Below are 11,652 nucleotides of genomic sequence, written 5' to 3' on the forward strand. Positions count from 1 at the left end.
AGAGGATCTCGACTCATGACTTTGTTTGTGCACCTAAGGACCGATCGTAGCCATTGGAAGATGGACCACGGCCTAATCTAGACACAAATGGGTAGGATATCCTAAGCTAGGCTCACACACGTGATGCACATGTGTTCGTATACTACATGCATATGTGGGTTAATCTAGGGGTAAGGCCAAGAGTTCCCTTAGCACGAATCCGTGTTCGATATACTGTACCAGTGTCCGGCGTATCAGTACGTGAAGAAGAGATCCGTTTACGCACCATAAGGTGCTAGGCTAAGGGTGGAATGCTTCTCTAGCACAGAGGCACCAGGTGATGACATCCCAGTCAACCATGCTAGATAACACTCCGGGTTCCTAAAATAGGACGTGTGTGCATGTGCGATGCAAGGGTTTAGATGCAAGTGATGTAAGTGTGTGCAATAAGTTCGCGCAATCTATGATGCCTTCAGGTTTTGTTAGATTAAGTTTGAGTATGATGTGATGAGAAAATAAAACAAGACAAACTAATCTAACAGGTATATAAGAGATAGAGTTTTTATGAGCCAGTTAAATTAAATCCAAATGAGTTATCCTTTGAAGTTTTGATGAAGTTAGGTGATCCCCAGCAGAGTCGCCAAACTGTGGGACCCGATCCCGCGAAAGGGGTTGGGCGCGTGCCGCCACGCTCTCTCTTAGTCTCTCGTACCCAAGCGATTGGCGTGTGGTCTTTTATTATTGATTTTAATTCATCTTTTATGTGAACTTGGGATCACTAAGGCAATCCGAATTCCACACAAAAGAGAGTGACAGAGTCGCCACCTAGATGTGGGATCTAGGGCCCATAATTAACCAGAAATCTAGACTTGTTACCTGGTTACAAGAATGGAAGGTATGGGGAGTCAACACCACATGCACCATTCCTGCCAGATAATCGGTCTTCAATTCCAAAAGTTAACTCTTTTGAATTTCTTTTAAATGGTTCATTTAACTCTATATTAATGTGCGAACTATGTGACATGCATCCTATGATCAAATTTCAATGTAAATCCTAAATGTGTATCTTGATTTCCTAATTTGTTTGAATTCAATCTAAGTGAAAGTTCTCCTAAAATTTTAATTTCATGAAAAGTCCTAAGTGATTTAATTAAGAATTTATAAGAAAATTAATATACAAAACCCCACCACGTATGTGTGGAGCCGACTCGTGATTGGTATGCCATCAAGCATCCAACCTGCCTAAGTACCCAAGCCTCACTGGGATCAGAGTCGACGTAGTTCGGTGCACCTAAGCTAAGCTACTTATGCCTAACTCAACTAAGACACCGATCTAGACTGGATTGACTGTTTCAACAGTTTTAAGAGAAGTTATTTAATTCAAGTTGAAGATTTTATTATCCTAGGATTTCATCTAAGATGCTATATGATCCTATCTAAGTGCAAGTTGTCCCTTAGACTAATGTAGGTTAACCTACATCCTAGGTAACTAGGCTTGTCCTAGGGAAAATTTGGGTGACTAATGTAACTAGACCTATGGCACGATTGCTATCCATAGCAAACGTCCCTGATGAGGCTGGACTCCTAACTCTAGGACTCCCTAAAACCTAGGACTCCCTAAAACCTAGGACACGACACGACGTAAGTGTTCCTAAATAAGGCTCTAATGGTTCTTGTGACAGGAACCGTAATCCAACGGTTCCGAAAGACATGAGGTAAATCGATTCAAGTTCTTGAAATTAATGAATTTTAGATTTCAAGGATTTTCGGTTTCTAGACATTTAAGGAATACCAAAGGTTCTAAGGTTCACAAATTTCGGCCTCGAATAGCATCCACGGAAGGGAATCGTGCGCTCTTTCCTTGTGCAATTTAATACTTAAGTTATAGCACCTTATTACCTGGCATATCTCTCAGGATTTTTGGAAAGTAAACCTCGGAGCCAGTAACATGCTATAGCTTAAATACTCAAATTGTCAAGGATCGATTGCAATTGGGATACGATTATGGACGCTATGGCCATTTTACAAGGGAAATCTAAGACTCGTAAGATTTCTGTTTCTATGGATTAAGGAGTGAACATGTGACAGAAATTTAAGGTTCTTTAGAAATTTTTATAATGATTTTTGATTAATTTCAATTTTTAATGGATTTTATCAATTTCAGACTACCTGAGTGGTTTTACAAGTGAACTTATTGCAAACAAATTCTAAAGAAATTGAAATTTCTACAGCAGCAAGATATGAAGGAATGTAGCTTACTGGAAAAAGTTCACGGATTTTTATGTTAATCTCCTATTAATTTTTGATTTAATAACAATGAGACCAGATTGTTAAAATAACAAAGAAACCTTTAGAAATTTCTACAGTAATAAGATATGAGTGATCATAGTATGCTGTGAAATTTTGGATTTTTTTAATTTTCAGACCAGATTATGAATTTATACTACATCTCTTAGGAAACAAATTCCAAATCACTTGAAAATTTTACAGCAGCATGAAATATGGAATTTTCCATTTGGTATATTTTCCATTTTTCTTCTTCAAAAAGATGTTTTTGAAGAGTTTTCTATTTTTAAAACATGATTTTTGAGAAAATTATGACTTTGGAAAATGCCCTTTAACATTGTTCTGATGTGATGAACATAAAAAAATTTTGATCTTCCGAAAAATAGATCATCCTGAGATAGCTATTTTTTTTAATTTTTTAATTTCTCAGTCATTGTTTTAAATGAAATTCCATTCTTTACTCAAATTCTCAAAATCCTTTGATCCAATGTCCGATCCGATCCGATGGTTCTTTTAGCCTATTTAGATAGATGAGCGTATTAAATTTCGAGACGAATCGGACTTGAAACACTCATGTAAAACATGATTTTGAGCATACCCATATAATATTGAATTAAATACAATTAAATGCTAAAACCATGCAAAAATATATAAAAAAATACATAACAATTCTGGAAAAATCTGAGAATAGTTTACCTACCTTTGATCGAGATCCTCGCCGAATCCAAGAGCCGAAGAATCCCAAAAAAGCTCGCCGACGTGCAATCCGATCCCCTTTCTTTCTCTTTTTCTTTCTTTGTTTTTCTTCACCACTGTGGAGACCGTTGGAGTGTTCTCGGAGTTCCGAGAATAATTCTCGGAGTTCCGAGAATTCTCGGAGTTCCGAGAAAAAATCTCGGAGTTCCGAGAAGCCTCACAGAAATTGGAAAAAGTCTACTGGACCATTTCTCGGAGTTCCGAGAATTCTCGGAGTTCCGAGAAAACCTCTCGGAGTTCCGAGAAGCCTATGCAGAGCAGATTTTCAATTCTGTTTTTTGGGCTTCCAGTTCTCAATCAAGATGGGATTGCTATGAGGGTTCCAAGGTGTTGGAACTCCACAAGTACAATCACTTGTTTATTTAGGGTGTGTGAGATTACTTTAATTATGCCTCTAAGAACCTAATCTAGGTTTGGATCAATTACATTCTAAAAGACAAAAAAATGGTCTTCAATATTAATTTCTTCATGTCTTCAAGTCTTCATGACTTCTTGCTTGATGACTTTGGCCTTCCAATTAGTGGTCCAATGTGGGCTTCTTGGCCTTCAATCCAAGCATCCTTGATCTTACTTTATCAAGATCTACAACTTAGACAAACAAACACATTAGTGATAAATGATCACTTGTGTATTGGAATCATCAAAACAAGATGGGAATGCCAAGGTAAAAACCATTGGGCTTACAATCTCCCCCTTTTTGATGATGACAAGCACAAGAGATTTACAAATCAAAGCATATATTCTTTTCACATTTTTCTTACACTAGAGACATTGCTCTAGATTCTTCTCCCCCTTTGTCATCAACAAAAAGAAGGGGTAAGAAAAACAAGGGTTTAAAATTTACAATTTTAAAGCTCCCCCTTTTTCAAAGAAAAATTCAATTTTAACTCCCCCTAGTTAAAATAATTTTACAATACAAGAGGGGTTATGAAACAAAACATACAAATGAAATATATTCAATTTTAAGTTCAAAAACCCCTAATCTACACAATATGAATATCATCATATGGGGGTTTTGGGAACCCAAGATTTCTTGGTCCCACATCTAGCCCTACTCTTGGATGCACATTGGAATTGGTAATGACCATTCATTCCACAAAAATGGCATCTAACAAGAGGGTTAGATACACTAGTCCTATCATGATAAGCATGTTGAGGTCTAAGACTAGTTTTACTTAGGATTATGTCAATTATTTTATTTCCATTTAGAAATCCATGTAAACATAATCTAAGTCTTTCATTTTCATTATGAAGATGGGATGTTTGAACTAAAAGCTCATTTCTTTCATCTTCATAAGAGTTGGAGGAGCTTGCCATATTTTGAAATTTTAAAAGTTGGCAAGTTTTCTCATCCAAGCTACCCTTAAGGGTATTAATCTCAAGTTTATGATTTTCAAGTGTAACTTGTTCTTGAGATATGGAAGAAGATAAATCACTTTTCAAAAATTCAAGTTCTTTTTCTAACTTTAAAATGGATTTTTTAAGAACTTTGTTTTTGGAAATTTGGGTATGCAAGGTTTCACATAATTCATCATAAGGTATACTATCACTTTTACTACTAGATGAAGAATATGAGGGGTTAGAGTTTACCTCAACTTCATGGGTGATTGTCATGAAGCAAAGATCATCTTTTTTATTTTCTTCCCCTTCACTTGAGCTTTTGCCCGATGTGCTTAACGCATCCCAACCGGCGGCAAGAGCCTTATGCTTCTTCCAATCCTTCTTACCCTTGTACTTAGAGGAAGTAGATTTTAGAAGTGGACAATCCGGTCTTTTGTGTCCAATCTTCTTGCAATTGAAGCATCTTAAGGCTCTTTCAACATCACTTTCCTCTTTCTTCTTCTTATCTGTCTTATGCTTCTTTCTCCACAAGCTCTTGAATCTTCGTAAAGCTTCTTCTTCGTCACTATCCGCTTCACTTGATGAGTCTTCCTTGGAAGCCTTGAGTGCTAGGGATCTAAATTCCCTCTCCTTCTCCTTTGGCTTCTTTTCCTCTTGTCGGCTAGTAAGGAGCATCTCATGGGTGATGAGAGATCCTACAAGCTCCTCTATGGTTAGAGTCTTGAGATTTTTTGACTCTTGAATCGCGGTCACCTTTGGATCCCAATGGGGAGGAAGAGACCTAAGTAACTTACTCACAAGCTCATCGTTAGGATAAGATTTACCAAGATTGGCTAGTTCGTTTGAAATAATAGAAAAACGAGTATACATTTCCGAAATACTCTCGTTTGGACTCATTCTAAACATTTCATACTTGCTCTTTAACAAGTTTATTTTGGAATCCTTGACTTGTGATGTTCCCTCATGGGTAGTTGCAAGGGTATCCCAAATAGTCTTGGCGGAATCAAAAAGAGCAACTCTATTAAACTCCTCGGTAGCTAAGGCACAAAACAATGAATTTATTGCTTTGTAGTTCAAATTAGCTTGCCTTTTCTCTACCACATTCCATTCTTCAAAAGGATTGGAAGGTACATTGTATCCATTTTCAACAATGTACCAAAGTTCCACATCTATCGAAAGAAGATAGATGCGCATCCTTGTTTTCCAATGTCCATAGTTTGACCCATTGAAGAAAGGAGGTCTAGTTGTGGAATGGCCTTCCGGAAGTCCGGTTCCAATTTGGTGTGCCATTTCACAATTAGAAGTTGCCAAATAAAATCTTTCCCTAGTTAGATTTTGAAATAACTTTTACAAAAATTTTAAAATCTTTTAAGAGCCAAGGCTCTGATACCAAGTGAAAATCCGATATAGGGGGTCCCAAGTTATAATATTAATGGCAACTATGAGGAGGGAGAATGCGGTTGTTTAAGAAAACTAGAATTTACCAATTTGAAAAACTTAAACCGATTAAGAGATCAAAAACAATATTTTAAGCATACAAGTTAAATCTAATGGTGCAATGCAAATGAAAGAGCAAAGAGATAGAAAGAGTGCACCCGAGATTTAAAGTGGTTCGGTCCTCAAACCCGAGGCCTACTCCACTCCACCAACCAAACCCGTTGATGGCTTCACTATTTGATCTTCTTAACCTTGGCGAAGATCGGTGCCAATTACAATTGCTTTAACCTTGGTGGCAATCCTCACCACGGAGAAAAAGGGGCTCCGCTTCTCCGAATACTCGCCCGAATACAAATCTTGAAAGATGAAAGAAAGAACTAAAAGATCCCTTCACAAGGGTTACAAAAGATGTACAATTGAGAGCCTATGATCCAAATCCTAGAGTTGGTGATGAGAGGCACAATTGAGGCTTGATTCACTCTTGGGTATTCAAATAAAGTTTAAGAGTGTTAGGATTGATTATTTGTATCTTTAGAACACCCATATTTATAGGAAAACCAAAATATGACCGTTCAATGGCATTGAGGTAATTCCAGCAAAATTCCAAACGGCTCTTTTTCAGACCGTTGGAGTGTTCTCGGAGTTCCGAGAATAATTCTCGGAGTTCCGAGAAAAAATCTTGGAGTTCCGAGAAGCCTCACAGAAATTGGAAAAAGTCTACTGGACCATTTCTCGGAGTTCCGAGAATTCTCGGAGTTCCGAGAAAACCTCTCGGAGTTCCGAGAAGCCTATGCAGAGCAGATTTTCAATTCTGTTTTTTGGGCTTCCAGTTCTCAATCAAGATGGGATTGCTATGAGGGTTCCAAGGTGTTGGAACTCCACAAGTACAATCACTTGTTTATTTAGGGTGTGTGAGATTACTTTAATTATGCCTCTAAGAACCTAATCTAGGTTTGGATCAATTACATTCTAAAAGACAAAAAAATGGTCTTCAATATTAATTTCTTCATGTCTTCAAGTCTTCATGACTTCTTGCTTGATGACTTTGGCCTTCCAATTAGTGGTCCAATGTGGGCTTCTTGGCCTTCAATCCAAGCATCCTTGATCTTACTTTATCAAGATCTACAACTTAGACAAACAAACACATTAGTGATAAATGATCACTTGTGTATTGGAATCATCAAAACAAGATGGGAATGCCAAGGTAAAAACCATTGGGCTTACAGAGAGAGAGAGAGATAGAGAGAGAGAGAGTTAACTGAGAGAGAGAGTGATAACACAGAGAATGAGAGTGAGAGACAGAGAGATAGAGAGAGAGGGATTAAGAGAGAATGAGAGTGAGAGAGTGATAACAGAGAGGGAGATTGAGAGACAGAGAGAATGAGAGTAAGATAGAGAGTGAGGGAGACAGAGAGTGTGAGAGTGAGATTGAGAGTGATATAGAGGGTGAGGGAGACAGAGAGTGTGAGATATAGAGGGATAGAGAGTGAGAGATAGAGACAGAGAGATGGAGTGAGAGAGACAGAGAGATAATGAGTGATATAGAGGGAATACGATGCTCTGTTCTTTTGAACGTGAGAGAGTGAGAGATACAACGAGATAATGAGAGAATCCTCTGCTCTGTTTTTGAACGTGAGAGAGGGTGAGATGGAGAGAATCAAGAAAGTAGAGAGAGCAGAGAGGGATGACAGAGAGATAGATAGGGAGGAACAGAGAGATCGAGAGATGGAGAGAGTGAGAGACCGAGAGATGGAGAGTGTGAGAGTTAGATATAGAGTACTCTATTTTTTTTTAGTGGGCTAGAGAAGATGAGGATGAGAGTTTGAGGGAAAGAGTGAGAACTAGAGAGGTTGAGAGTGAGAGAGTTGAGGGAAAGAGTGAAAACTAGAGAAGTTGAGAGTGAGAGAGTTGAGGGAAAGACAGAGACGACAGAGAGAGAGGTGGATATGGAGCGCTCTGTTTTTTTCAATGGGCTAGTAAAAGTGAGAATAATAGTTTGAGGGGAAGAGTGAGAGCTAGAGAGGTTGAGAGTGAGAGAGTTGAGAGAAACAGAGAGGGAGTGAAACAGAGACAGAGAGCCGTGGAGAGTGGATGTTGGGAGATGTCCGAGTGAGAGGGGATGTTCAAAGGCTGCTGCTCTATTATAATTTTTCTCTTCTTTTCTCTCTCCCCTTCCTCACGAGAGAGATAGCCATTTTTGTATTGATCAAAATCCACCATAGAAAGAAAGTTTCTGTCTTTTCTTTTCATTTTTTAGATAAAAACCGACTCCTCAATTTAGGGATCAGGTCCGACGTAGTTCGGGTGCATAAATGCCCCGGGTTTATAATGTGTTTGAAAAGAAATTGTTTAATTTTGCTTTTGGCCCAAAGGTTTATAGAAGGATTTTTAAATGTTGGGATTTTGGCCATAAAAGTTCAGACGTCCAAGGATGGCCTCCTGATGTATTTGATGTACAAGCTCTTTTGCTTAAGGTTCAAAGACTTAGAATTTTTTTCGAGGAGTCGGACGGTATGTCAGGCAAAACTTCAACCACTGTGCTCCACTCCCATCTTGAAAATCTTAAGGTTCCACAACTCCTTGTCTCTTTATTTTTCTTGACTCCTTCATTTCTTTTAAATGGTCTCTTTCTTTTGGACATTGAGAATGTCCTCATTCATGGAATATTCCATCTCGAAATCATAATGAAAATACACAGCCCAAATCTCCCTTTTTTTTTTTTTTGGGGCTTAAATTTATGATACAACTTCCTTGCCTGAAAGTTTTCTCTTAATATCTCATCAGCTCCACAGGATGTCTGATGCTCATCTCTTTAAAAATTTTCTCTTCAACTGGATGTCAAAGCTGATGAAGTCTTGCTTTGCTCAACGACAGGGCCTTCCCTGGTTTATCCTTACAGGATCAAGCAAGACTACCTCAAACCCCTCTAAATAGGTTTATCAATTCTTTGCGCTCCTCGGGAGATAAAGTTTCGCCAATCCATCTTTCCTGAGTTTCAGATTTCGATACCAGTATCAATGGCTTCGATTTCTTCAAGTGGCTATGCTCGACGCTCTTCCTCTCGTTTGACCATCTTTCAGATCTCGAGGTGAATTTCGTCTGCATTCTCATCCGAGGAGGGGGTCTTTAGTTGTTTAAACATTAGATCTAAGAGTGAATCATAAAACATTGAAGATACAGAATCAAATGCTTTATTGAATTGAAATACTTTGAAGTACATAGATGACTTTGAACGCGCCTCAGTAGGCGCCACATTGAATTTAATCAAAGAGCTAAACACTGACTCTAAACGAGAAATACTGATTGACATGACACATTTTTTTTTTTTTTAACATCAACATAACTGAACTTTTCCAACTTAGAGAGAAGAAAGTTGATGTACACTCAATGAAAGACAAATCTAAAGACACAGGACACTTCTTCAAAGGTAGTGAACCGGCATTGAAAGTTTATAGGTGATACACCTTTCTTCATGATAATGATAATTACAAAGTTCGATCCCGAAGTAGGAATCCCAGAAAAGGCAACTCCACAAGGTCTAGGTTAAATGGGGCAACAAAAGGCTTATGCTGACAATGTGGGTAAAGCAATAGATTGCTGTATCGAATGAATTCAGAAATGGTCAGTCTTTTGGAAGAAGGGCTTTTTGTTGAACACAGACTTTCGACTTAGAAGCAATCACACTATCTCAATAGTCATGGGATAAAAATTCTAAACAAATAAAGATAAAAGTAATCTTGAACACATCAATGTGCATTTTATTTTTAAAGTCAAAGAAATACTGTCTATGAATGTCAAGAAAAAAATGGACAGTGATAATATGACCTACAACAACAGGGTCTCCAGGAATTTTCAATCCACTCCTTTAAGTCTTTTTGAGATATGGCTGCTCTCTTTTGGGGTATGAAAAAGTTAGGAATGATAAACACCCCTAATCTAAATGAGTTTAGACCTCAGCAATAATCATGCACTCGTGACAGATAGGCAAGATTTAGCTAATCCATCAATGATCATGATATAAGAAAGGTAAATCCATGATGGAAAATATGAATCAATTATATGTACAAAAGATCAAAAAATAGATTATGACTAAAGTCTAGAATCTGATGATAATCCACAAATGGATAAATAGGAATAAACAAAGGATCACGATACAACAAACTCATGGTTTATCCCTGACTTTGAAGAGTAGCAGTTATGCTAAAAAAGTTCCAGGTAAAATCCGGCAGCATAACAGCTATACAAGAAGGTCGAAGTAAGGTAAATTCATGGTTTAACTAACTCTAAAAGATAGCGGTCATGCTCAAAATATTCTGCGAAAAATTCGGCAGCACAACGACTAGACAAGAAAGTCAAGGTAAGGTAAACTCATGGTTTAACTAACTCTAAAGGATAGCGGTCATGCTCAAAATACTCTGGACAAAATCCGGTAGCATGACGACGCTAGAAATGATTCTCACAACTCGACCAAAGGTATATGAATACTAGTGGTAAGATAAGCTCGGAATATGGTTACCAGAGAAAGGTGACCAAATGAAGGACAGACCAAAGGTGAGAACATATATGACAACGGGTCAAATCCTATAATCAACAGATCAAAGGACAAAATCCGACCAAGGAAATAGCAAGCAAAAGCCACTGACTAGATCTAGATCTGAACAGAGAATAGATATAACCAAGTGAAATGAATAAGGAACTCTAACTAAGAGAAGAACCCTAATATACATAATCAGTATATATACATACACATATATCCTAACCAGGGGCACCAGCCCTAATTCTAATCTAGCGGAGTCAAGGAAATCTCGACTCAAGACAGACTGATGAGTGTGCTAGGACCGTGTTGTAGCCATATAAAATGAGCTGCCCTAGTATACAAATGGGACAAAGCTCCTAACTCTAAGCTTTACATGTGTGAGCAACACATGTTCGACCCTATATGAATGCATATATATAGTGTCCTAGCAAGAGTTCCCTAATTTTGGTTCTAAAGGGAGCAACTGAATATATATATACATAATATAATGAAATAAAAGTAGGGCTCAGGCATTTCTGCAGGGTACTATGCTTATGACCATACCCTTGATGTATAATGCCAGCACACCCGGCATTATACAGAGTATGTTTACCGCTCATTGGCTGCTGTAGAACACCAGCACACCAGTCTACGGCTGCAGCTCTGGTGCATAGCTCGAAAATAGATATAACGGTTCCCTCAAGGTCATAATTACCCACCTGGTACGCGTCATATCTATTCCCTGAGGCCAATAATGAAAATAATGAAAGAAATAAAGAATATGACAATGTATGATGTGCAGTATGTGAATCCCTCGTTTTAATTACGCACCTATCTGGTGCCCCTGGATTCTAATGATAGAATTTCCATTTAAAATGATTTTAGCCCAAATTTCTCCAAAGTTAGTAAAAATGGCATTTTTAAAGAGTTAGGCAATATTTCAAGAACTCCCTAGCAGAGTCGCCAGCCTGTGGACCCCGATCCGAGGACGGTGAGGGAACGAGTCCCTAACATCCTCTGGATCTCCACAACGTGAAGGAGAGCTCTACCAAGGAACTCTCGAAACTGTTGCCACCCTCACAGCATAGCATGAGTGGCGATATAAAAAGAAAGAGATACATCCTGATCCGGAGCCAGGGCTCGAAACCAAGATATATCTAAAAATAACTCAGAGTCGCCATCCATGGATGCGCCATGAAACCAAAACAAATGCTCTGTTTGCAATAGAAAACCAGAGATACTAAAGGTCCGTGCCTGGTGACGAATGGAGAAGGTCCGAAGAGCGCCCTCAATTCGCCCGAGTGCGAACACTTGGTCTCTTATGCCATTTATTATTA

The sequence above is a fragment of the Tasmannia lanceolata genome, unplaced genomic scaffold, assembly GCF_043159265.1.
Source record: "Tasmannia lanceolata isolate RefF3 unplaced genomic scaffold, GAP_Taslan_0.1 ptg000037l, whole genome shotgun sequence".
NCBI classification, from domain to species: Eukaryota; Viridiplantae; Streptophyta; class Magnoliopsida; order Canellales; family Winteraceae; genus Tasmannia; species Tasmannia lanceolata.